Below are 24,722 nucleotides of genomic sequence, written 5' to 3'. Positions count from 1 at the left end.
TGTCTCTTGGGAAGAATATACTACAACGGTGAGTAAAAAATTCTCTGGCTCTCCCGTAACCGAGAGTAGAGTAAGCATGAAATGTTTACGGGCCTAATGTCATCTCGGTGGACACCCGAACCGCACCGTACAGGAAGGGAGGAACGCCACCACCCGTTCAGCGCGATGCCCTGCCATTTGAACGCAAGGTTTTTTGAGGAAATGCAATGGCGCAGTAATTCTCTGCCATCTCGGTGGACACCCGAACCGCACCGTAATGGAAGGGAGGAACGCCACCACCCGTTCGGCGCGATGCCTTGCCCTTTGAACGCAGCGCTTCTCCCCCGGGCCCCTATGCGCCTGCGAGGCTTTGCTTCGATGCGCGAAGCCCCTAAGTGATCAAGTATGACAACGAAGTGTATCGTGGCATTTATGTGCTTTTTTGCACGCGTTATTAGAAATCGGAAATTATAATTCCGTGCATTATCAAACGCACAGCGACTGATATCTTGATAAACATTGAGAAGCACTGGCAGCAGTTTTTTTTTGTGACTCCTTTGGAGACCAACCGGCGCTTGCATGCTGGTCGCGTAGGAGGGCTTACAGAGTCTCGTTAAATCTCGTTAAGTCTCGTACGGTGCCCGGATGTTCTCGTTTCAGAGCCCGGATGACTGGAATTCAGTGCCCGTATGAGTGGATTTCAATGCCCGGATGAGTGGATTTTAATGCCCGGATGAGTGGATTTCAATGCCCGGATGAGTGGATTTTAATGCCCGGATGAGTGGATTTCAGTGCCCGGATGAGTGGATTTCAGTGCCCGGATGATGGCTCTCGGTCTCGGCGTGACGTCACCATACTGCCGACAACGGGGGCTAAAAGCATTTCATGCTTAAAAGGATAGCACAAGTGGCAGACGCACGGAAGGGCAGAATCGTACCGCGCGGCGTTGCGGTCTGCGAACAAGCTGACAGCGACAGCGCCAGGCTGTTTCCACCTTTGAAACTAGGGGAGGTCGGCAGGAAGCGACCGAGCGTCGGAGTGCCATTCTGATGACTGAAGCGCTGGTCAGCCTTAACTCTGCACCACGGTGAAAAATATGCAGGTAGGGTCACAGTAGGCGGCTCTCTTGGTAGCTGGTCCCCTATTTTCCTCTAGGCGCAACGAGCCCATTTTCGGCCATAGCGGCCCATTTTCGCGCGTTATTGGAACCTGTTGCATTGGCACCTTCAGAAAAAAAAAGGGGGGCGTCTTGATGACAAAGCAGTAACTGTCACCTGGCGCTCTGTCGTCTTTTATTGACTAGGCCATTGGCTCTTGCGCACATTGCCTCCTATTTCAGCCGTCATTGCGAACCCGGTCTTGTGCCCGAGTTTCAAAAATAAAGTAAACGCTTATCGGTCACGGTGGACGACTGGCCAATCTACAAGCGCCGCTGGATAGCGTTCATCCCTATGACAACGAGGTAGTTCCTGTAGGTTTCTCTTTCTGCAGCTGAAGTTGTACCGCTCGCTGACATAGATGCAGCGATCACAAGGCCATATTAGAGATGTGTCAGTGGCACTTTATCTGGCGCTGGTGTCCAGAATGTTTAGCGCCTTATGTCCTCACCAACATAACAACATATCTGACACTGCGCACTGCACAAAGCTTTTTCTTTTAGCGATGTTGTGGTGACCATCGATACGTCAGTTTATATTAGTGTTATATTACTCTTTTATAGTAAGCAAGCCTTTTATCAAAAAGAGAGGAAAAGAATTCTACGCAGCTGATGACCGTTTGCTTAATTCCCCTTTGACTGAAGGATGAGAACGGTCTCTCACCCTTGTTACCGGCGGGTTCTTGAACCGCAGTGCCACCATTCTGTTGTCGCTCTCAGCGTTCACATGCGCTAATCTTTTTCACTCGCCGCTGTACCAACCAGCTCAACTTTCCGTTCTTCTATAGGTATGGTATTCTATAGTCGGACACCACTCAAGAATGCAGCGGCGAATGCCCATCAAAGAAGACCCTCCGCACACGGCGTCGACCGGTTGTTATGAGATCGCGGTTAATTGTTCACCGTGAAAACGCCGGTGGCTGTTTAGTGCCTTCATGAAATACGATTAAATGCCACGCCATGACAATCGGTCGACGATGTTGGTTGGAGGGCCCCCTTTGAGGAATACCTGCCGCTGCGTTCTTGAGTTGCAGGGGAGCCTGTTTATAGGGCAGCCCTACAACGCGTCCAGATGTCAGCTCCGTTCCGTCCCGTCCACGCGGGACGGAACGGAGAGCGAACGACCCTCGTAGCTAGCTCCACTGTCTACTAGCGGCTCTGGCGACTGTCCCCGTTACTACGGGGGTCGCAGACGGGAATATCACCTCGCAATAGGATATCACATTCTCGATACAACTGAGGCGTTTCTTGACCCACTCAAATCCTCCCGCTTTCCTCGCCTCTTCCTGCACTGCGTGAGACGACAGCACCGTTCTGTGCGGTTCCCCCTGCCAACCACGCCTTACCCATCCAGCAATGCTTACCTGAAGCTCTCGATGAAGGCCAAGCCAGTGGACTCCAGGAGAAGTTGAAGGCTACCCTTCACGGGAGTCTTTTACAATTTGATTCCAAATAAAGATTTTCCCGCCACCTCGCCAGTCTCCTTTCGGCCGTGTCGCGTGGCACATATTCCTTGAGATTCAATCACCTCGATGGTCATCGAACCCTTCGACATGCACTTTCTCAGAAATTTCGGTATTCCCTGCTGCGACCCAAATATACATTTCACGAATGCTCGCCGCCTTAGTCAGTCACCTTTCACTAGCTAGGAGTTCGTAGTATCCGCCACATTTTTCTACCTACCTACAGTTCGACATCATGGGACTTCTAGAACCTCCGTCCTGAATCCGGGATCCTGAAGCTTTCTGGCACTCCTTTGCAAATTCCCAAGTGTGCTGACGCAAAAATTGAAAGCTTCTCCCATCTTACGGATGCGAGTGACTTTTCACGCTTTAGAAAACAGCGCTTTAGCATTCATTATTCTCCTTCCCATCCCCTCATCCCTTCTCCCATTACACGGTCGGTAACCGGTTCTCTCTCCTGGTTAACCTCTCAACATTTCCTTCTTTCTCTCTTACAGGGGAATGCTTGAACTAATTGGCACAAAGATTGGTCCCTTGTGGTACCAGGAAGAAGAGTGCTTGTAATTTATAAACCTACACTACTCGCTCAGCGAACAACGTCAATATTGTTACGGGGAAATACTATTTACATTTATTTACAAGCCGTAGGTGAATAATTCCTAGCCGGGAGCACCAGCGCGAACAGGAAGCACCATCAACCTCTTCTTCTTCGTTCGTCCCTTTCACGCGGGAGTCCACTTCGTCTTCCACTTCCACTGCGTCGTAACATGACCCCCGGCGGCACAAGCGCCGTCCCGGTGCTAGGCCGATGAGAGAGGAGCTGCGTGATAGGGCTTGAGGCGCGTAACGTGAACAATATCGGTGGATGGTCGACATGATGAGGACGCAAGTGTATGAGGTGCAACTTCATACGTGACGTCGGTGACCTGACGCACAACGCGATAAGGACCATGGTAGGGGGACAAAAGTTTCTCAGAAAGACCGACGCGGCGGGAAGGGGACCACAGAAGAACGAGCGACCCCGGCTCGTAAGTGACATGGCGATGGTGATGATCATACAGAGACTTCTGTGCTTGCTGGGACGCTTGTAGCCGAGTACGGGCGATTTGGCGAGCGTCTGCAGCTTGAGCAATGGCGTCACGGGCATAGGCGGTGACTGGACGGTCAGCAGATGGGACGAGTGTATCCAAAGGCAGGACGGCGTGTCTCCCGTACAAGAGATAAAAAGGAGAGTAACCAGTTGTGTCATGCCGCGAGGTGTTGTAAGCGAACGTGACGTAGGGCAAGGCGAGATCCCAGTCTTTGTGGTCGGGGGAGACGTACATAGACATGTCTGTCAATGTTCGGTTCAAACGCTCGGTTAGCCCGTTGGTCTGCGGGTGGTATGCTGTGGCAATCTTATGCTTGGTAGAACATGAACGCAGGATGTCGTCAACAACTCTGGACAGGAAATAGCGTCCGCGGTCTGTGAGTAACTGACGAGGGGCACCATGTTGCAGAATGAGATTGTGCAAAAGAAAGTCTGCCACATCGGTCGCGCAGCTCGTAGGCAATGCACGGGTGATCGCATACCGAGTCGCATAGTCTGTGGCTACCGCGATCCACCTATTTCCGGAGTCCGAGGTCGGGAATGGCCCAAGGAGGTCGAGCCCTACACGGTGGAACGGTTCCACAGGCACGTCTATAGGATGCAGAAGACCAGGAGGTGGTACCGAAGGCTTCTTCCTGCGCTGACGGAGGTCGCAAGTGGTGACGTAATGCCGGACTGTACGGTATAATCCAGGCCAAAAGAAACGGCGCCGTATCCGGTCGTAAGTTCGTGCCACACCAAGGTGGCCAGCGGCAGGCAGGTCATGGAGTTCTGCAATTATAGAAGACCGCAGCTGCTGGGGAATGACTAGAAGGAGGGAGGGCCCGTCAGGACGGAAGTTGCGGCGATAGAGGATGTCATTTTCGGTAACGAAGAGCTGCAGGGACCGCTTCGAGCTTCCAGAGCTGAGGCCCTCGATGATGGTTTGCAAATATGGGTCTTTGCGCTGCTCCTCGGCGATGTTGTGTAGATCAGAAATGCCAAACAGGGAAGGGATATCGTCAGTGTCACTGATAGCAGGTGGCTCGACAGGGTACCGAGACAGGCAATCAGCGTCTTGGTGGAGACGTCCAGACTTGTACACGACAGTGTACGAATACTCCTGAAGGCGTAGCGCCCAGCGGCCAAGACGCCCGGAAGGGTCTTTCAGCGAGGACAGCCAGCAAAGGGCATGGTGATCCGTGACAACAGAAAAAGCACGCCCGAACAAGTATGGCCGGAATTTAGCTACAGCCCAAACCAGGGCGAGGCACTCACGTTCGGTGATGGAGTAATTTCGCTCAGCAGGTGACAGCAGGCGGCTAGCATACGCAACCACGCGATGTGGGCCCCGGGAGCGTTGAGCCAGCACGGCTCCGATCCCGTAGCCACAGGCGTCCGTGCGGAGTTCAGTTGGGGCCGCGGGATCGAAATGTGCCAGAATCGGGGATGATGTCAGCAGGCGGACAAGCGTGGAAAACGCACGTTGTTGATCAGTGCCCCAGGTAAAGTCTGTGTCGGTCTTCAGGAGGTCAGTGAGGGGACGAGCAATAAGAGCAAAATCTTGAATAAAACGGCGGAAGTAGGAACACAGCCCAAGAAAACTGCGCACGTCTTTCTGGGAATGTGGACGAGGGAAGTGTTGCACCGCTGCAATTTTAGCTGGATCAGGACGTACACCGGAAGCGTCGACGAGATGTCCAAGAATGGTGAGTTGGCGGTGGCCGAATCGGCATTTGGACGAGTTGAGCTGTAGCCCAGCCGTACGAAATACAGTCAGGATACTCCTGAGACGCTCAAGGTGCGAGGCAAATGTGGGCGAGAAGACAACAACATCGTCAAGGTAGCACATACACGTTGTCCACTTAAATCCGCGAAGTAGTGAGTCCATCATCCGTTCGAAAGTAGCCGGGGCATTACAAAGTCCGAACGGCATGACTTTGAACTGGTATAAACCATCAGGCGTGATAAAAGCTGTTTTTTCGCGGTCCTGCTCGTCAACGGTGATTTGCCAATAACCGGAACGAAGATCAATGGAAGAAAAGTATTGAGATCCGTGGAGGCAGTCGAGAGCGTCATCGATCCTAGGGAGCGGGTATACGTCTCTTCTTGTGATGCGGTTCAGGTGGCGATAGTCGACGCAGAAACGCCAACTGCCGTCTTTCTTTTTAACAAGGACGACTGGAGAGGCCCAAGGACTGGACGACGGTTCGATGATGTCCTTAGTGAGCATCTTTTCGACTTCCTGTTGTATCACTTGGCGTTCGGAACTGGACACCCTATAAGGCCGGCGATGCAGAGGAGCGGCGTCACCGGTGTTGATACGATGCTTCATAATAGTCGTACGAGCCAAAGGGCGGTCATTGAAATCAAATATGTCCTGAAAAGATGCCAGAAGATGGGTAAGCGCCTCTGCTTGGTCAGAAGAGAGATCGGAAGCGATCATATTGGCGAAGTGGTCAGGTCTCGAAAGAGCTGTGACATGATCGTCCGGAGAGGACGATACACAGTTTGTGACTGCGGAGATCACGTAGTCGTCGGTAGGGGACAGCGTGGCGAGGCACATGCCTTGAGGAAGCGTCTGGACGTGCGTGCTGAAGTTGAGAACAGGTAGACATGCGCTGTTTGCCGAGACTGTAACAACTGTATGGGCAAGGGCAACATTCTTCGTGACGGGCAAATCAAGGACAGGAGTGATGATATACTGGCCGGTAGGAAGAGGTGGAACAGATTTAAACAATACGTAAGTAGCGGCTTCAGGTGGCAACCGGATGAACTCGGCAGTACAGAGACGGTGCACAACTGGGGCAGGTGGGTCAGAGAGGAAAGGTAGGTCCAACTCAACCACACTTGTAGCACAGTCAATAAGGGCTGCGTGCTCACCAAGGAAATCAAGGCCGAGTATGATGTCATGAGGGCACTGATTCATAACGGTAAAGAGCACGGTGGTTTGTCGGTCAGAAATCGTCACACGAGCAGCACACAGGCCGAGGACTGGGGACGTTGTACCATCGGCAACTCGAACAACGGCTGTAGGAGCAGGAGTCAGTACTTTGCGAAGGCGGCGTCGTAGGTCGGAACTCATCACAGAAATGTGGGCGCCCGTGTCAACCAGAGCAGAGACGGCAACGCCATCGACTTGTATGGTCAGTAAATTGCGCGGGGCACGAAGAACTAAACGAGGATTTTGGGCCCGGGTCGTCACTGCAGCATCACCTCTAGACGCTGCAGAAACTAGTTTTCCGCCTGTGATCGTCCGTAGGGGCCAGGAGAGGAAGCGCGCGGTCGTTGCGGCGAACGGGACTGGCGGCGCTGTGGGGACGGTGAGCGGCTGAAGCGGGGCGTTGAGACGTCGGTGGTGGGGCTTGAAGGGTTCAAGGGTCGCGAGAAAGAGCTTGAGTCTGGAGCGTCGGGGCGATAATGTGGGGCCGAGTAACGGGTCCGCTGGGAGGAATACCATCGACTACGGCAATGACGGGCGATGTGGCCGACACGGGAACAGTTGAAACAGATGGGCCTGTCGTCAGGTGTACGCCACTCGGAGGGGTTGCGCGGTCGAGGAGCGGTGTAAACAGGCCGGACAGGGTAGAGAGGAGGGACTTCAGGTACTTGGGAGGGATGAAGAGCGGCGACAGAGCTTAAGCCTAAGTTAGCAATTTCCTGTCGCACGACGGCTTGAATAAGTGGAAGGGACAGGGGCTGGTTGGCTACGGGTGTTGCTAAGGAAGCCGGAGCAATGGCTTCAAGCTCACGGCGTACAATACGGGTCACGTTCTCAGGTGAGGTCGGCTGGTTCCGAGAACAAAGATCTTGGCACGACGAAGACGCAGCCGTGTTGGGCAGGCGTGCGATATGCTGGGTTATCCGTCGGCTTTTGGCGTCCTCGAAGCGGCGGCATTCCTTTATGATGTCTGCAATCTTGTCAAAGTTTTTGTAAACGAGCAGATTGAATGCGTCGTCTGCGATGCCCTTGAGCACATGGCCCACTTTGTCAGCCTCGCTCATCTCTGTATCCACGGTGTAGCAAAGAGCCAACACATCCTGAATATAAGAGACGTAGGACTCCGTGGATGACTGGGCGCGACTTGCGAGATCTCGTTTTGCGGCAAGCTGCCGGCCGAGTGGTTTGCCAAAAAGGTCGATAAGTTTCTGCTTACAGTCATCCCAACTGGTCAATGTCTCTTCGTTGGTATCGTACCACTTGAGCGCCGTGCCCTTAAGGTAAAAAACGATGTTCGCAAGCATGAAAGTTTGGTCCCACCGGTTGTTAGCGCTGCACCGTTCATACTTGCGAAGCCAAGTCTCGACGTCAGCGTCGTCGTCCCCAGAGAAGGGTCCAGGATCACGAGGGTGAGTGAGGACGACGGAGGACACCGATGCTGCCGTATCTGGAGGAGTTGTTTCCGTCATTGTCGGCCGTGGAAGGTAGCGGCGGCGTGAAAGGTAGGTCGGGGGTGGAAGGTAGCGTCCGCTGCGTAGTTCCGTCTTGTCGCACCTCCACCAAAGATGTTACGGGGAAATACTATTTACATTTATTTACAAGCCGTAGGTGAATAATTCCTAGCCGGGAGCACCAGCGCGAACAGGAAGCACCATCAACCTCTTCTTCTTCGTTCGTCCCTTTCACGCGGGAGTCCACTTCGTCTTCCACTTCCACTGCGTCGTAACAATATTTACTCCCTCCCTCCCTGCTTCCTAGAAGAGACGATCGCGTTGGGGCATGCCTTTCACTTCTATATCAGTCACAAGTGCGCGATCACCTCATTGCATGTTGCCTATCATTGCCTGCACCTCTGCCTTCGCGACTGGCGCAAGAAATGTCCCGGGGTAAATACAGGTCGTTATGGTATCTTCGCATCGGCACCCAACACATTCTCTACGCTAACAAAAGTTTTAGGTTCGCAACACTCGCGGATGGAGCAGCATGACAAAGCGGCATTCGAAGTAGTCGCGGTGAAAAGCAGGAATTCTTCGTTTCCCAGTGCCTTTGACCACTCGGCCAACGCTGCAGCATACTGCAGCCTCTCGCGCTGTGCGTTGAATATTGTCGTCATCATTATCTTTGATCCATTCGTACTGCGCGGAACCTGTATGCGAAGGCTGTTGAAGAACGGGCGAGCGACTTCGCTAGAAGAAAGCAAGGCACCTCCATCATGTATCACTGGAATCTGCTCAGGTTTAAGGGCTCAAGATAGCGTCTTGGACCTGGTAGGACGCATCGAACATCAGAGGGCTTTTGGCCTTTCAACACAGCCATTTTCCTTGGCGTAGCAAAAGCCGAAGACACCGTCCTTCAAAGCTGAATACTGAATAGTTTGCAAACCATAGGGGTACAGGCCATCTTCTTCGATTCATGAACTCGTTCATCTGCGATGGTTCGATTTGAGTGAGCTGGACAGCAGGACCTACCTCACAAGTAATTGATGTCCAACATAATGCACTTTCAATAGAGCTTCTCTCTCTCTCTCTCTCTCTCTCCAGGCTTCCACATGTATCTCCCCTCTCTCCACATATCGTGCTTGCTCAACACCATATATAAAAGCATAGGGAGCGCACGTGGACTCCATCAGCGCGAGGTATCGTCTGCGCTGTCGTTTGCTACGGTGCGTGCATTCTTTGAGAACTGCTTTATGCGTATATAGCTGTGTATGCGGTATAGTTTGAGCAAACGTATTTGATAGCAAATGTAGTGCACGCCGCAGCATGTCGACCACGCAAGAAGCTCTTGTGATGCGGAGAAAAACCCTCCTGAATGAGCGTCAAAATGAAGTGGGGGAGATGTCCGGCATCATAATACACATTTATTGTGAGATATTAAAAACATAAAAATATGTGTACAAACAACTTCGCAACTGTGCTACATACTTTTTCCTGTGCATCTTATAAATTCTCGCAAGCGGTTAACGAACGGCCGTCTCCATGTATGTGCACGTTGAAATCAAAAAATGTTTTCGGAAAGTTTTGTTCAGTTTTATGGGGCCACGCTCCCGTGCGGCATGTCCACTCAAGGTAACTGCAGTACTCACATATAGGTGCGTTTAAAAAATGCATCTGCTATTAAATTACGTTCTACACGCCTATCCTGTTCCGGTATGCGCTCGGCTTTTATTAACGAAGGAACGGTCTCATACGTGCACTGTTAAATCAGAAAACTGCTTTGAAAATTTTTGTTTACACATAACCCTAAAGGCCATAACCTCGGATTTTCCAGCCACCCGGTGACCACTGTGCCACCGCATCTTGCTTACGTCACAGAACAGTGTAGGCCTATAACACGAAGGGGACCCGAGCACGATGTTCTCTCTCAGGCACCTAGAGTCCCTACTGTGAGATTACAGCCACGATAAGGGAGCGTTAAAGGTACCCAGGTGTTCAAAATTATTCCGGGGCCCTCTAATATGGCACCTTTTCCTCTCACTCCCACCTTCCTCTCTTCCCTCACGGCGCGGTTGAGGTGTCCATCAAGAAGACAGTTACTGCATCTATCATTTCCAGATAACGAGTCTTTTTTTGGTTAGCGATGGTAACGTCCAATGGTTGGGATTTAGCCATCAAAACACTTCAAGCCGGTCTTCGCAATATTCTGAAAACGCTTACAGATGCGTTAAATGCCTTGTAAAGGCTATCCTCAACGTGACTCAAGTGATTCTAACCGGCACCGAGGGAAGTTACAGTGATCACGTCGTGTGCCGCTAGCCGCTAGCCGCTGTCTGCCCATCGGCCCCTGTTTCGAATGATGCCTCTCTTAGCCGATCCACTTCTACAAATATTTTCTCTCTCACTGCAGCGGCTGTGTTCACACTAACTTCTTCTTCAAAAGAAAAGTTTTCTTTCAATTTTGGCGCTGTGCGGACATCCGCTCTGTTTTCCAGTAGAACTCCTCGGAACCTTCAGCAAGTGTTGATGCGTTTCAAGGAATAAAATCAGTTGCAAAATCAGTTTGCTATGGCAACATCAGGAACACAACGAAACGCAGCAGCGACTCTCACTTTTTTGTCTCTATTCAAAAATGATAATGAGAGCACGCTGGTCCCAGCTTTGTTCGTGGATCTTGTGTTTGAATAGGGAAGTTACCTTGCACATAGCAAAAGCTATGCCGCCTTTCCTCATTCGAAGCATATGTCAACAACGCAGAATAAAGAGCGCAGTGGGAAGCTGGTTCTGCAAACCAAACACTACATTTCCGACTTGGCATACTTTGGCAAAGGAAAAACTTTCTTGGGCGTGCACACAAAAGGAGTTGTATCTTCAGGCAAGATGATACCGATAGAAAAAAAAACGTTGCACGTAATATATATCCCAAAGGATGGAACTCCTCGGCGAGTCTAAACAAGGGCCGAGGTGAAAATAAAATCTGCTTTGTCTGGGGGGTTCAGATCTGACGACGGACGAACCACACTATTTATGTATACGATACGCGTGCGCTTCCTTTGATGCCGTATGAGGTCGCATTTTGAGGCCCTCCATTTGCTGCCAATCTGCATCTGAATGGCCGGACTCACTGCTTACCAGGCGATATACGGCAGCACTGAAATCGAGGCAAGGGCGCGCTGCGTCGAAGCGTGTCCTTGTTTTACGCCTTCTTCCGCCAGTCCGGCCTATCGATTGCGTTCAAGGCCGCCGCACATCACGCTCGCAAACCTTTGATAACAATCACTCTGTCGAAACTTCGCCATCAGGAAATAGGAACCGACAGTTGAGATGGCAGGCCTACCCAGTCGAAACACACAACAGAAAAAATTCTGTCGTCCCAAGAGAATTTCTGTAATGATTTTGACCAAAAGCTTGTAGTGACAACAGACATTTCTGTAGTAACAACAGAATTCTGTGTAATATACTACCGAAAAGTACTACAGAAAAGTACTGCAGAAAAATTAGAGCGCAACAGAAAAATACTAAAAAACAACAGCAAATTTTGGCGTTACGACAAAGCTACAAAACATTCTGTCGTATTTCTGACATGGTTCTGTCGTTTTCTTGCACTTTGGGCAAGATGGTAATAGCGGCGTTGTTGGCAATAATTTCTAGTATGGGATGAACAGGCACGTCCCAGTAAAATTGAAGTCAATGCGTGTGCGTAACTGAGCTTACAACTTCCCTAACTTTCTCCTCATACTAAAAAGACCAGCGGTGGTCCGACGTAGCGATTAGACCCAGACGCCCATGGAGTGTTCTTGGTATTATCGACATGCTTTGATGTAATGCAGTGGCTCATTGCTGCCGTTTAAAACTCTCATTATCTGTGTTATAAAAATTTGTGACACCCTACGTGGTAAAAGTGATGCTCTGGCACAAAAGCGGTGCGAGCTCCTTCGAAGACCCGTTCTTTTAATAGGGTTCATAACGCATTCTAGGACGGGTCATAGGCGCTGCCAGACGCACCCTTTGAAGCTTTCTCGGCCAAGTGGTTAGTGCAGCGTTCGCCTTATTTTCCTCTCCAGCTTTAGAGACGTGTTAGGCCCCTCTCGCAATCGTGTGCTGACAAATTAAGCTGTCATTACCAACCGGCCGAGCTCTTCCTTGCAACCGAGCCAGACCCAGGTCGCTTCCCAGATTCTGAAGACACATGCTTGCTCTCTTCGTTATGTGCTGAAGTAAATTTTGTCGCTTGATTAAACATCGCAAAACGTGGAGGCCAACGAAAAGGGTTCAGCTTAAGTTAAGGACAACGCAGTGAGCTATGGAAGGAAACATGATAGGTGTAACGTTAAGAGATCGGAACCGGGCAGAGTGGGTGAGGGAACAAAAGCAGGTTAATGACATCTTATTCGAAAGAGGAAGAAATGGGCTTGGGCAGGACATTGCACTCTTTCCAAGCGGGATTCCGTGGTGCAAAAGTTGCAAAAAATGTGGGTGGTCCTTTACGGTGAAGTGATAGCACTCGACACCCCGCACTTCCGTTTTTATACTCGCACAGTCAGATGTTGTCACGAAGGCAAAAAATGCACAGGAACACCTAATTACATTGACTTTTAATTCGATAGCATTAGAAGCTGTTGAGGGCCGCCGCGGTGGCTCAGCGGTTATGGTGCTCGGCTGCTGACCCAAGACGCTTGTTCGATTCCGGCCGCGGGGATTGAATTTCGATGGAGGCTAAATACCAGAGGCCCGTGTGCTGTGCGATGTCAGTGCACGTTAAAGAACCCCAGGTGGTCGAAATTTCCGGAGCCCTTCACTACGGCCTCCCTCATAGCCTGAGTTGCTTTGGGACGTTAAACCCCAATAAACCAATGAACCAAACCAAGCTGTTAATATATTTAGGGATGTGACGTCACTTCCGGTCTAGTGATGTCCCTGCCCTCCAGCCAATGGGAATTATCAGGTGTGGTGACGTCACCTTCCTTCAGCCAATTACCCGGTCTGGTCAGGTCTCTTACGACCAGCTAACGAGAATGACCAGGTCTGGTGACGTCATTTCCCCCAGCCAACGGGAATTATTCGCTCTGGTGACGTCGTTTTCCTGCGGCCAGCGGTATAATTTTATGACCGATGGCACAATTTTTTTTTCCCCGATGACACTTTTATTGCCATCGCAACAACACTCCAGGCTTACTCGTGGGGAGCCGGGTAAAATTATCCTTCATGGTGCCGTGAATGACGCAGGCGTGATCGGTGCCCTGGTGGCCACCGCGGTGGACCTGCTGGTGTTCTCGGCGAGCCCGCCCACCCTGCAGGTGTAGATTGAGATCCTCATGACGGTGCCCATCCTCTGGCTTCCTACATACATCGTCACCCGCGGACTGGTAAGCTCCATGTTCTCGATGCGCTGTTAGAGCCCCGCGGGAGTAGGTCAAGAGCAAATTCAAGCCCTCCTTAGAGCAGTGAGATCTTGATACTCGTTGGTGAACACCGGGCAGGGCCGGATTAAGAAAAGTGGGGGCCCTGGGCTAATGCGCATCTAGGCCCCCTCTCCCTTTTCCTCCACTGATCCCCGTGCCCCCTGCTTCACTACTCGAGCCGCCGCGGTGGCTCAGTGGTTATGGCGCTCGGCTGCTGCCCCGAAAGACGCCGGTTCGATCCCGGCCGCGGCGGTTGAATTTCTTTGTGGGAGAAATTCTAGAGACTCGTGTACTGTGCGATGTCAGTGCACGTTAAAGAACCCCGGTGGTCGAAATTTCCGGAGCCCTTCACTACGGCGTCTCTCATAGCCTGAGTCGCTTTGGGACGTTAAATCCCCATAAACCAAACCACTACTGGAATGTATCCCATGTTTCATTGTAATTCCACCTAATTAAAATGAACGAAGTGCGATCAATGGGATTCGTGTAACAGTAACGCAGTAGCATTAGTTTTGCGCACAAAACACTACGGGACTCTTGGAACGCGCGACACGTGTCCGTCGGTGCCCGAGCGCCGAACGCCACGGAAGAGCCGCGTGAGCCGACCGACATCATGCGAGGCTGCATTGCAGCTAAATTGCAGCGCGCTGCGTGCGCCGCCTACTCTCCTTTTTCACTGACACCGTGCACAAGCCGACAGACAGGTTTTTGTTCGCAGCACTGTTTTAATGCTAACGCATTAAAGAAAAGCAGGCTGAGCTAGCTTCCTACAGTCGAGCTGGGTGCTTCGGCAGCGACTACGAAATAGAAACACTCGTTAATTAGTGCCCCGAGAGGGTAATATTAAAAGTTGTTAAAATTAATTTGACTACACGATGAACGTTTACTACTGCCCTCACGAGGCGCATTTGAATAGCAGAATTAAAGTCCTGGATGAGTGGTGAGCGTGCTCGGCGCTGAGCCGAGTATCCGGGTTCAAATCCAGCCGCACGGCGGCCGCGTTTTGATGGAGGCGAAATGCAAAAATGCGCCCATATGCTGTGCGATTTCAGAGCACGTTAAAGATCCCCAGGTGGTCGAAATTATTCCCGAGAGTTCCAAAACGGCACCTCTTTTTTTTTTTTTTTGCTGCCGCGGTGAATCAGTGGTCATGGCGCTCGGCTGCTGACCCGAAAGATGCGGATTCGATCCCGGCCACGGCGGTCCAATTTCGATGGAGGCGAAATTCTAGAGGCCCATGTACTGTGCGATGTCAGTGCACGTTAAAGAACCCCAGGTGGTCGAAATTTATTGGCAGTCTGCTATCATTTTCTTGTACTAATGAATTATTTTTTGGGGCAAAACGTAATGCTCTTGCTTCACTGTCGGGCGACGTCCTTTGCAAATTTGTAGCTTGACACAGTAGAAAGAAAGACTGTGCATCCATCAAGGCGTTACAAATGCAAACTGTGGGCTTTGCACCAGATCTCCTTATTTGTTATTCAAAGAAAAGTCGTGGGAAAGTACATAGTACTTGCCAATTAATGCTCCAAAGCTAGACAGAGGACATTGAAGGATGCCCTGCTGCGGGGTCCAGGTTACTTTTGACCACCGGCAGTTCTGTAATGTGTACTGGCATTCATGCATTTTAACAAAATATTGTTAAAATGCATAAATGCTGCTTTCAGTGTAGTCGGCATTAAGAGAAAAAATTCCGGTAGCCCTCCTGTCACTAAGTCACGTGACCTTGTGACGTTATCACAACCTGGATCTCAGAAACCCCACCAGTGGCTGTGTTTGAAACAGCCGCTGTTCCAAACATAGCCACCTTCTGTGGCAGTGCCACATCACTTAACCGCTCCTCCACTGTGCCAGGATCGGTAGGAGGACTTCCTCCGTTCAATAAATGTAAAGTAGGGAATGGCCAATATTGCACACTTGGGCATGTAGGTAGAACCTAGGCGACAGAGAAGGACTACTTGTGCGAGAGGTATCAGTAATGCTATTGCATTGTATCCTTAAGTGTGGGTTAAGCGTTACGTGATGGCGAAGTAATTCTTAAGTTTAGGTTAAGCGTTACATGATGGCGTAGGAATTCTTAAGTGTAGGTTAAGCTTTACATGATGGCGAAGGAACGAATAGTTTCCATGGCTGTGAAGTGATATGCCAAGAAAACCCTAGGCCACTGAAGGGACCATTTACGCTATCACATCATACCCTGAAGGCGGGGCTTAAATGCTCCATCAGGTTTTTGTCCCTAGCTAAATGCATATGAGCATTGAAACCGTGGTGTGGTGCTCGTCAGCTAAGTGCCTAAGCCACTGAGTTTTTGTGTAAACATTGGTTAGGGCGCTTAGCTTGTACTAGCTAAGTATAATAAGCCTCTTAGTAATCAACTTGCCTAACTTTGTTTTCTGGTGGCAAGATGTATTAGGCTGTTTCATTTCGACCAAGTTGTCTATCCACTGGAGAGAGAACTTAGAGCAGTCAGAATAATGAACACAACAGGAAGGGCACTTCTCACTGTACTTCCGCTGGTTGACCCTCTTGTCTGTCCTGGCTTCACTTGTTGCATCAAGTTGCTGATCGTATGGTTCTACACAGGGCGCGTGGCTATTGAATACTTGGATCCAAACCCCGAAGTGCAGAAGAAGTACGCCTTCAAGTGTCACCGTGCCAAAGACAGCAATGGCATCGAGCTCATCTACCCTGTGAACGCAACTGTGAACGCATTCCACGACTTGTACAACACATTTGCGGCGGGAGACAGTGACGGCCACGTGAACATCTGGGACGGCTTCAAAAAGAAGCGTCTCTGTCAGTTCCACAAGTACCCATCGAGCATTGCATCCCTGGCCTTTAGCCATGATGGCTCGCTGTCGGCTATTCATTCCTCTGCGAACAGGGCGAGATTCATAAAAAACCGCACGACGCCATCTTTGTACGTCGTGTCACTGATCAGGAGACAAAGCCGAAACAACTCCATTATCACTGACTTGTTCTTGTTTTATTTCTTTATTTTATTCAATAAACATGAATGTTTAACTCTGAACACCTGTACTGTCTCCACTTCAGCACCCCTTTTGAAGTGACCTTGTGAATTGTTCTTTTTCCGTTTTCATTTTGCTGGATGACTTTTGAGCTTATAAGCTTTTAAGCAACAGACATTAGCTGCATATGGAAAGTGTACAGCTTGGTTGATTTCAAGAAGCAAAATTGGTTGTTAGTAAGTGGAGCTCAATGCTCACAGTACTTTCATCCAATATTTTCCTTGTTTGCATTAGCTGAACTCGAATTAGAATATCGAAAATTCGAACTCGCCAGAATCGAGCTTTTGGTTCATTCGAACTGACGAATTGGCCGCGTCTGAATTACGTGTATCTCAGTAAGAAAAAATGCCCACTAATTTGAATGCACGAGCGAGTGCCACTGTTAATTCGCTCAGTCTGAGCTGAGATTTGCCATCGGGCATCCGCAGGCCAGAAGTTGAGTGGTCGCATGTCAGTAACCACGGCGAACGATTGCATAAGCTGCCACGCGCAGTCTGCTGCGCTGAAATTGGCCATGGTTTCTTTGCGGCAACCGAAAGCTCCTCGCGAACATAAACGTAAGCCCAGCTGTGCTGCTGAGAAACGTAGCAAAACATTTTAAAATTCTATGTTTTGGGCATAGGAACGTTTCTTTCCGCTTGGTAAGCGGCTTTGGGCAGAGTTTCGTGAGAATAGTATGGCAACACTGGGATAGCAGACGGCGAGTACGTCTCACGAAACTCTGCCGCGGCTTTTGTGGAAACCCTCGCACATTGACTTACATTAGAGGAGTGAAGACTGTCACCAGCGCTGAAATCACATACACAGCCAGTTTAAACCACTAGAGTGGTTTATCACTGAAACAATGTTATTTATTTCTGTCACCAATATCGGCAACTGTTATTTTGCTGGTCCTGGACTAGGGTGACTCGTATCCCCATCGAGGCGCCCAGTTGTGGACGTGATGTCACTGCCGTTGTTACCGTGGTGGCAGTCGTAACTTAAAAAAAATATATATCTAGAAAATCAGAGCTAAATATAACGATTTACTTGTAGTGGCAAACAAAAAAGTCAGTGGTGGGAATGCTGCGGCGACTGCGCAAACTTGCGCCTTTATATTAAATCTGATACATGCTTCTACAAAGTAGTGCCGAGGGGCTGCACATGCGCGGGAAGGCTTAGCGCGGTTTACGTGTCCGCTGTTTGGAACGCCTTTGTCGGTGACTGCTTTGCACCCGCCGCGGTGACTCAATTGTTAGGCGCTCGGCTACTGTGCCGCAGTACCTGGGTGCGAACCCGACCCCGGCGGCCGCGTCTCAATGGAGGCGAAATGCGGAAGGCGCCCGTATTCTGCGATGTTAGTGCATGTTAAAAATCCTCAGGTGGTCGAAATTATTCCGGAGACCTCCACTGCGGCACCGCGGGTGCACAGTACCATGTAGTAACTGAGCTGACGTCGCATGAACAGAGGCTCCGGACGACGTAGGCGGGACTCGTCTCAGGATATTAGGGACGGAAACTACCTCGACCGGGTAGTTTTGCCGGTAGAAATCCGTCAATGCATTAGAGTTGGAGCGCTCCTATAAGAATGTGCTGGTGGGTCGTCACGATGGACGGAGAGGGCCAAGGCGCAGCTCCTTAGAGAAAAATACTCGGGGGATGGAAGCACCGTGGAGTCTCCGCTGGGAGCATTTCCCGCAAGGTAGTAGCCTCGGCAGTTACGCGAGCAGATTTGGGATGGCTGAAGAGGATACCACAACGCTAGGAATTACTCAGGAAGGCGCCAGCACCATTCTTTGCGATTACAAGACGGTCCTCCGCAACATTGCGCGAGGGCGAATCTCCGCCACCGAGTACCACGATGCCAAAAGGCAGGAAAGTTATTGGCCTGGTTTGGGTCCCGGCTCATGAAGGGGCCGCTCACCAGTACGCTCGAGGTTTTGTCAGCCGTGCTGGTGAGGAAGACTCCGACGCGGGGACCTTGCGAAGTGAGACGCTGGACAGCTGCCAGGCCATTGCGAGTTATTACAGAGATCTTAGGGGCGAGTCTGCCTCCCCCGAATACGTCGCTGAGCCGAGATCAAGCCACCACGGGGAGGCGACTGCAGACACGGTCGCTGCCAAATTCATGGATCAGTGCGAATATATTTCTGATCTAGTAAATCCTTACTGCCAGCGTTGCGGTGAACTAGCAACGCTGGATCACATAATTTGGGATTGCGCGGAGGATCTGTCTCCAGCAGGCCTGGTTATAGCTCCCTCAAAAGCATGGGAAGCGTACAGTCCAAGGCCGTGGCAAGAGTGCAAGATGTAGCCAGAAATATTTTTCGAGGGTGTCATTAGCCGCCGGTAGAAAAGTAAAAGAAAGCCTGCGCCCAAACAGTATCGTAGTCCATAGAGTTAAAATACTTTTAATTGCTTTCATAAAGCCGAAGGGTCCGTCGTTTCGTTCACTCTAATCTCTACATAAAATACTTGTGCACACAGGATTGCGTGAACTTGATTCGCAGAGAACATACGTAAAAAACGAAAAGTCGCGGCAGTTTCAACTATTTTCATGTGATTTACAGCAACACAAGAGCTTCTGCTTCTGCTCAATCATTTGAGGACAACGCAAAGGATGAAAAAGTAGGCTGACGTGAAAAGGTATGTTTAATCGGGTGAACTGTGCCTACTGTTAAAAGGAGTGCCATACTTCGTGCGGTAGCGAAGAGGTATGATTCTTCTCAGCAATAAGTTCCGCTTCCTATTCTAGAGCCACGACAACGTAGTACATACATCAATCTTTTCAGGAATAAACCGACACTCTTCTTATTTTTGCTTTTACATTTTAATATATCGATGCGGTGTGTAAATAGCATCGGCGAAATAAAAAGGCCGAAAGGTGTGAGAGAGAGAGGAGATGCGGCACTCAGAAAATTTCGGGGGGGGGGGGGGGGGGGGAAGGGGTGCTCTGGCACTGACCCCGCAATGTGCAATATTCGCAACATTCGCAATATCCACAATATTCGCAATGTGCTTTCCTTCACTGTTTATGCTCTAGTGATATAATGGTAACGTTCCAAGGCGCCCGTTCAAGTGAGCGCGGTTTCATCGATAACCTGCCTTATTCCGTTGCCGTCTCTCCTATCGGGGTGAATAGGTGACGTTGCACTTGCATGAAGCAGCCTGAAAAAAGTCAGTCGAGCGCGGTAGGGCGAGAGCCTAAAACTTAGGTGAAACAATGCGATCGCCGCCTAAAAAAAAAAGAAACAAAGGTTTTTGCTGTAGCCTCAGATGGAACACGTGCGAAGTAAGGCAAAAGATAAGGTCACACCCGCTTGTTCTCGGCACGGCGGGCGAGAATTCGCGAGATTAGGCCTAAGTCTACCGGGCAGTAGCGATGCGGCGGCAGCATGGCCGCGCCCTTTCAGTGGTGCTCGGGTGTAATTATCTTAATTATTGGTGACGTTGTTGGAAACTGACCTTGACTGAGTGAACTAATGAAACCCTTCCTGCCTCGCTCGTCGAACTGTGATGTCTCCTGAAGCCCTGCATTAATTGGGGCCTTGAAACTATTGTCAAGTAGAGTCGGACCAGAATTGAAGAACCCAGCTATTACCGCGGCGCCTGACAACGTCGTGTTTGCGCCACCTGTTCGCCTGTCCATCGCTAAACACGGCGGATAACCTCTTCAATCACGAAACAACGAACTTCTGCAAAGGTGCCACTGCTGCCAGCCAGTCAACGAAGTGCGGTGTTTTCGGCGTCGCCCCTTCAAAGGGGGAACTCGGCTTGCATGGACGATGCCTTCCCAAAGCTTCATCCGCGGCAGCAAGAACGGTAAGTGCGATTACAATCGGTCCGTTCTGCTACTCGCACTGCTGGATTCGCGAGTTTTGCAATACTCGAGCTTCTGTTAGCGTAGAAAATGCGCTGAACGCACTTACGAAGATAGCGTAACAACTTTTATCCGGAGTGATTTCTGGCGCCAGTCGCAGAAGCACAGCTAGCTGTAAGCAGGGATAGGCAACATGCGATCATGTGTAGCTGAGGGGTGATCGCGTGTCTGTTGTTGGTCTAGAAGTTAGGGCACAGCTGCAAGCAACGATAGGCAGCACGCAGTGATGTGTAGCTGAGAGGTGATCGCTGATCTAGAAGTCAAAGGCACGCCCTGAGACGAGCGTCTCTTCTAGAAAGCAGGGAGGGAAGTAAGCACCGAAGTTGTCGCTCAGCGATTACTGCAGATTAAGGAATTAGAAGCACTGTTTTTCCCGGTACCACAGGGATGGAACTTTCGTACCAGTGGGTTTAAGCATTCTCCTTTAGGAGAGAAAAGGAAATGTGGGGAGGTTAGCTGGAAGAGGATACCGGATCGATACCCTGCACTGGAGGAAATGGATGAGAGGATGTCAAGGTGCACGAGAAACGGTAAAGCGCTGTTCTCTAAAGAATGAAAGAGCGCTTCCACTTCGTAACACCTTAGAAGCCTTCATTTTTTAGGTGATAGAAAGGCACGAGATTGGCTAGCATCGGCCCGAATGCTCCGTCTTTTGCATCGATTGCACTGGCACGCATATATTGACGAGGGGGCCCGAAGTTTCGCCGAGACTTCAGCCCACTCAAGTTGCGCTACTATGAACTATGTCGAGGGCATTTTGTTGGCACTGTGTGGAGGGGGGTGGGCATTTTGCTGAACTGCGTGGAGGGCATTGTGCTGCCGGCTGCCTGCCTCAGCTTGATGTGCCGCTCTGCGTTCGCACAACAGAGTACGCGGCCCTGTAATTAGCCACAATGTGTACGCAGAAGCAGAAAACCTTCGCAACGTTGTCGCAAAAAAGCCCTTGGCGTGAAATTCCCAACTATTCGGCTCCGGCACACATGATCGTATCGCACAGATCTTCATTAACTCGTCGCGTTCTTTTATTTTTGATACCTTTTGATCGGCCACAACAAGAAGTAGGACCAGATTCATGCCAAGCTGTCGCAGACACGATGCGCTGCCAAGTTCGAATGCTATCGGGATTTGTTCGCCTATCTACGTAGCGGTTTGTTGCGATTATCTTTACAGTCACCATTCAGGTTCATCACCGCCGACGCGCGGCCTTAGCAATCGTCTTTCACCAGGACTCGCGTATGCGCGCCAGACGTGATTAGAAGGCTGGCGAAATATCGCAGTTTTGAAGCGAAAAGCTTCACTACCCGCACTACAGCCGCGCTTAGCGTGAGCCGTCGGAGCCAAGATTTGCCGCAGCTGCGCATGCGCGAAACCGAGCGACGTCTCGCGCGGCGCAGGTGGCCGCAGCCGCCGCCGCGCCGACTCCGCCGCCTGACCGTTCGGCGCAGCCGCACGCTACTGCGCATGTGCGCCGCCTCCTCACCGCCGCTACTACTGCGCGCTCGCCTCCTCGACACCGTTTGACCTTTCGCTGCAGCCGCGTGTTTACCACAGTTACTACGTATGCGCAAGGAGGGCTATATAACGCGCTTGCCTACACCGTTATCGTGGTGCTCCCAGTGCATTGTGCGCGAACTGCGACAGCCATGACGTCAAGCAAAGCATAACTGCAGCTTTTCGCTTGTATATCCAGGCTTAACCAGAGCTAAGCCACTGCCATTTTTTTTTTTCACTTATGATTTCGCAATGTTAGAAACTGTTCGCAGAGAAGTATGTATACGGGCTTTGCCAAAAACACCATATATGTTTCACCTAAGATATTCAGCAATTTTTTAATATGGGCTTTTTCAGTTAGAAGAGTGCTTTTTATCTGCATAGCATTGTCAGCGGTATAGCTCATCAGAGTACTGCTAAAACATGCTAACTTGTAGGCTGGTTAACTAAACTTTGCAGTTGTTGCTCAGTTTTATTTAGTGAGATGCGTGAAATCCTTCGTGAGTAATATCCATGCCAGTTTTTAGAATTTCGAAAACGCATTTACTTTCACCCCGCCACGGTGGCTCAGTGGTTACGGCGCTCGGCTGCTGACCCGAAAGACGCGGGTTCGATCCCGGCCGCGGAGGCCGAATTTCGATGAAGGCGAAATTCTAGAGGTCCGTGTGCTGTGCGATGTCAGTGCACGTTAAAGAACCCCAGGTGGTCGAAATTTCCGGAGCCCTTCACTAAGGCGTCCCTCATAGCCTAAGTTTCTTCGGGACGTTAAACCCCAATAAACCTATAAACCAAACCAAAAGCATTTACTTTCGGTGCTGTGAGCCAACAATTTTGCCTACGTCGCGTCAAAATACACGCGCTCTCGAAAAGCTTGCAGGCGAAGCAACCCCTGCAGTGCTCGTAACTCGTCCAAATAGCCAAAATATGTTGGGCCATAGCGCGGAGAGCAGCTGCGTTTGAATTCTAAAAACTGATATTCATATTATTTGCGCTGGGCCACATGCCTATCAGTAAATAAGGAGACTAACAGTAATAATTAAAAGTTCACTATTTTATATCAGTTACCATCCTACTAGTTAGTAGTTCTTAACTGTATTCTGATGCGCTACACTGCGGACAGTGCTGTGCTGAAAAAGCGCTCGTGTAGCTCAAAAAGCCCATTTTCAAAACTCGCAGGTCTTCTTAGGTGAAAAACTCGGTATGTAGTACAGCCTACCTAGTTCGAATCCGGGCCATGCACCGTGGCTCGCTTTGGCGGTCCAAATCTGTCGGCTGTGAGGCGAACTGTTGCTCACCTGTCCGGGACTTCCCAGAGTGCTATAGACAGCCCCAGTACACGACATATAAACAAACTTTTTTTGGCTGTTTTCCTACAGCGGTTGCATAGTCCAGCGCAACATGAAGGTTCACTGTCGCTTAGGCCGAAAGGCACCAACAACTTTTTACTGGTGTAAGGTTCGTTTACTCGCCAGCCAATAATAAAAATGGCGGTACAGTGTTGAGAAACCTAATGACTAGCTGTGCTGATGTGTGCTGTACTCAGCCTTCTTGAGGTATTGCACAGCGTTAGAGTACTTTATTTTAGGTGAATTAGGCCCGAAGTGATCGCCTGCAAATCGCCAGACTACGTATTATCGTGCTCAGCATGCAGTTCAGCGCCTGCATTCGACGTCGACCATGCAGCGGTATGCGCTACGCGGTCGCAAGGTTAGTTGGTGGAGCGTTGTCTAGGAAAAAGTAAATATAGCTGTAATTTAAACGTACACTGAATAGTAATCTGAACTCGTCTTTTTACCGCGGGAACTCGATCTACACGTTCTAGGAATTCTTAGAAATTTCGAATTATAGTCCTGTGCGACCGATTTCCTCAATTTAAATCGAATTAAACTTCCGTCTCCCGCCTTTTTTTGAACTCGCCGCAGACGGTAGGAGAAGTCAACCGATATTTCAACCAGTTCCGTGGCGGCTTGCCGCTCTGCCATCGGCGGAATGATACGTACCGGTCGGCGAAAGCAAAGAGTCCGCGCGTATTTTTATTTCTGTGGGCCTAATTTGCGGCTATGTAGCCTCTGGCTGGAGTAATTTATTCACGGCAACCTAAAAAACAAAATACAAGCGAAAGCGAAGCCGCCACACGACCGCCTGAAAGGCACTTCACGCGTTAGTTGACTCCTCCTACCGTCTGCGGCGAGTTCAAAAAAAGGTGGAAGCCGGGACGTTTAATCCGATTTAAATTACGGAAATCGGTCGCACAGGACAATAATTCGAAGTTTCTATGAATGCTCGGAACGTGTAGATCGAGTTTCCGCGCTAAAAAGACTAGCTTCGATTACTCTTCGGTGCACCTTTAAAGGGGCTGCGAAACACTGCCTGGGGGAATACCGGCTATACTTCAGGTGGGTTCTTTATGTCACACAGATGCTGGCTTAAAAATAATTACAGGAATCGATGCACAGGAACGGGAGTTATTCAGTGTAGAAATTTCAAAATACAAGCAAACAAAACGCTGCCCTCAACTCGATTTTGGCGGGGCTTCCCACTCCTATTTCGCTCTCCCAATGACGGCACCTGGCGCAACCAATCAAAACAGCCAGCCAGAGCACGTCGCGGAAGTTTGTACTCCATGGTTGCCTGCTCTCTGTGAGACTGGCAGCGTTGTTTCCATGCCAGAGCGCCCCTGGTGGTGTATTTTTATTTTACTTGCTTTGCAGGGCTTTTATCTAAGGCAAACAAATTGTTTTTGTTGATCTAATATAAAACGCAGACAGGTGACAAAATGTGTCTCTATTTATTCACACAATTTGCAGTATATTTACTGTTTGTCCGGTCATCAAGCTCGCGCCAGGTGATGTCATATCCGCTGCTAAAAACCCGCCACTGTGTGGCGACACCATCAG

The 24,722-nt window shown here is 50.2% G+C and overlaps 2 long non-coding RNA genes across 2 annotated transcripts in view; both read left to right on the top strand.

Moving 5' to 3' along the window:
* Nucleotides 1–952: 952 nt before the first annotated feature.
* Nucleotides 953–16,449, top strand: LOC149340732 (uncharacterized). Its single transcript, XR_016283879.1, has 3 exons — nucleotides 953–1,081; nucleotides 13,271–13,410; nucleotides 16,030–16,449. It is a non-coding gene; the product is annotated as an uncharacterized LOC149340732 (long non-coding RNA).
* A 3,646-nt stretch (nucleotides 16,450–20,095) lies between these two features.
* The window catches only part of LOC149340731 (uncharacterized), a 56,785-nt gene continuing 52,158 nt past the window's right edge, over nucleotides 20,096–24,722 (top strand). Inside the window, exon 1 of the long non-coding RNA XR_016283875.1 lies at nucleotides 20,096–20,276. This is a non-coding gene — a long non-coding RNA (uncharacterized LOC149340731). The remainder of the gene's footprint in view (nucleotides 20,277–24,722) is intronic.

Source organism: Amblyomma mixtum, chromosome 6 (assembly GCF_055824585.1).
Source record: "Amblyomma mixtum isolate Tamu chromosome 6, ASM5582458v1, whole genome shotgun sequence".
In the NCBI taxonomy this organism is placed as follows: Eukaryota; Metazoa; Arthropoda; class Arachnida; order Ixodida; family Ixodidae; genus Amblyomma; species Amblyomma mixtum.
Note: the sequence above shows the minus strand (reverse complement) of the source record. Positions and strands in the feature narration are given on the sequence as shown.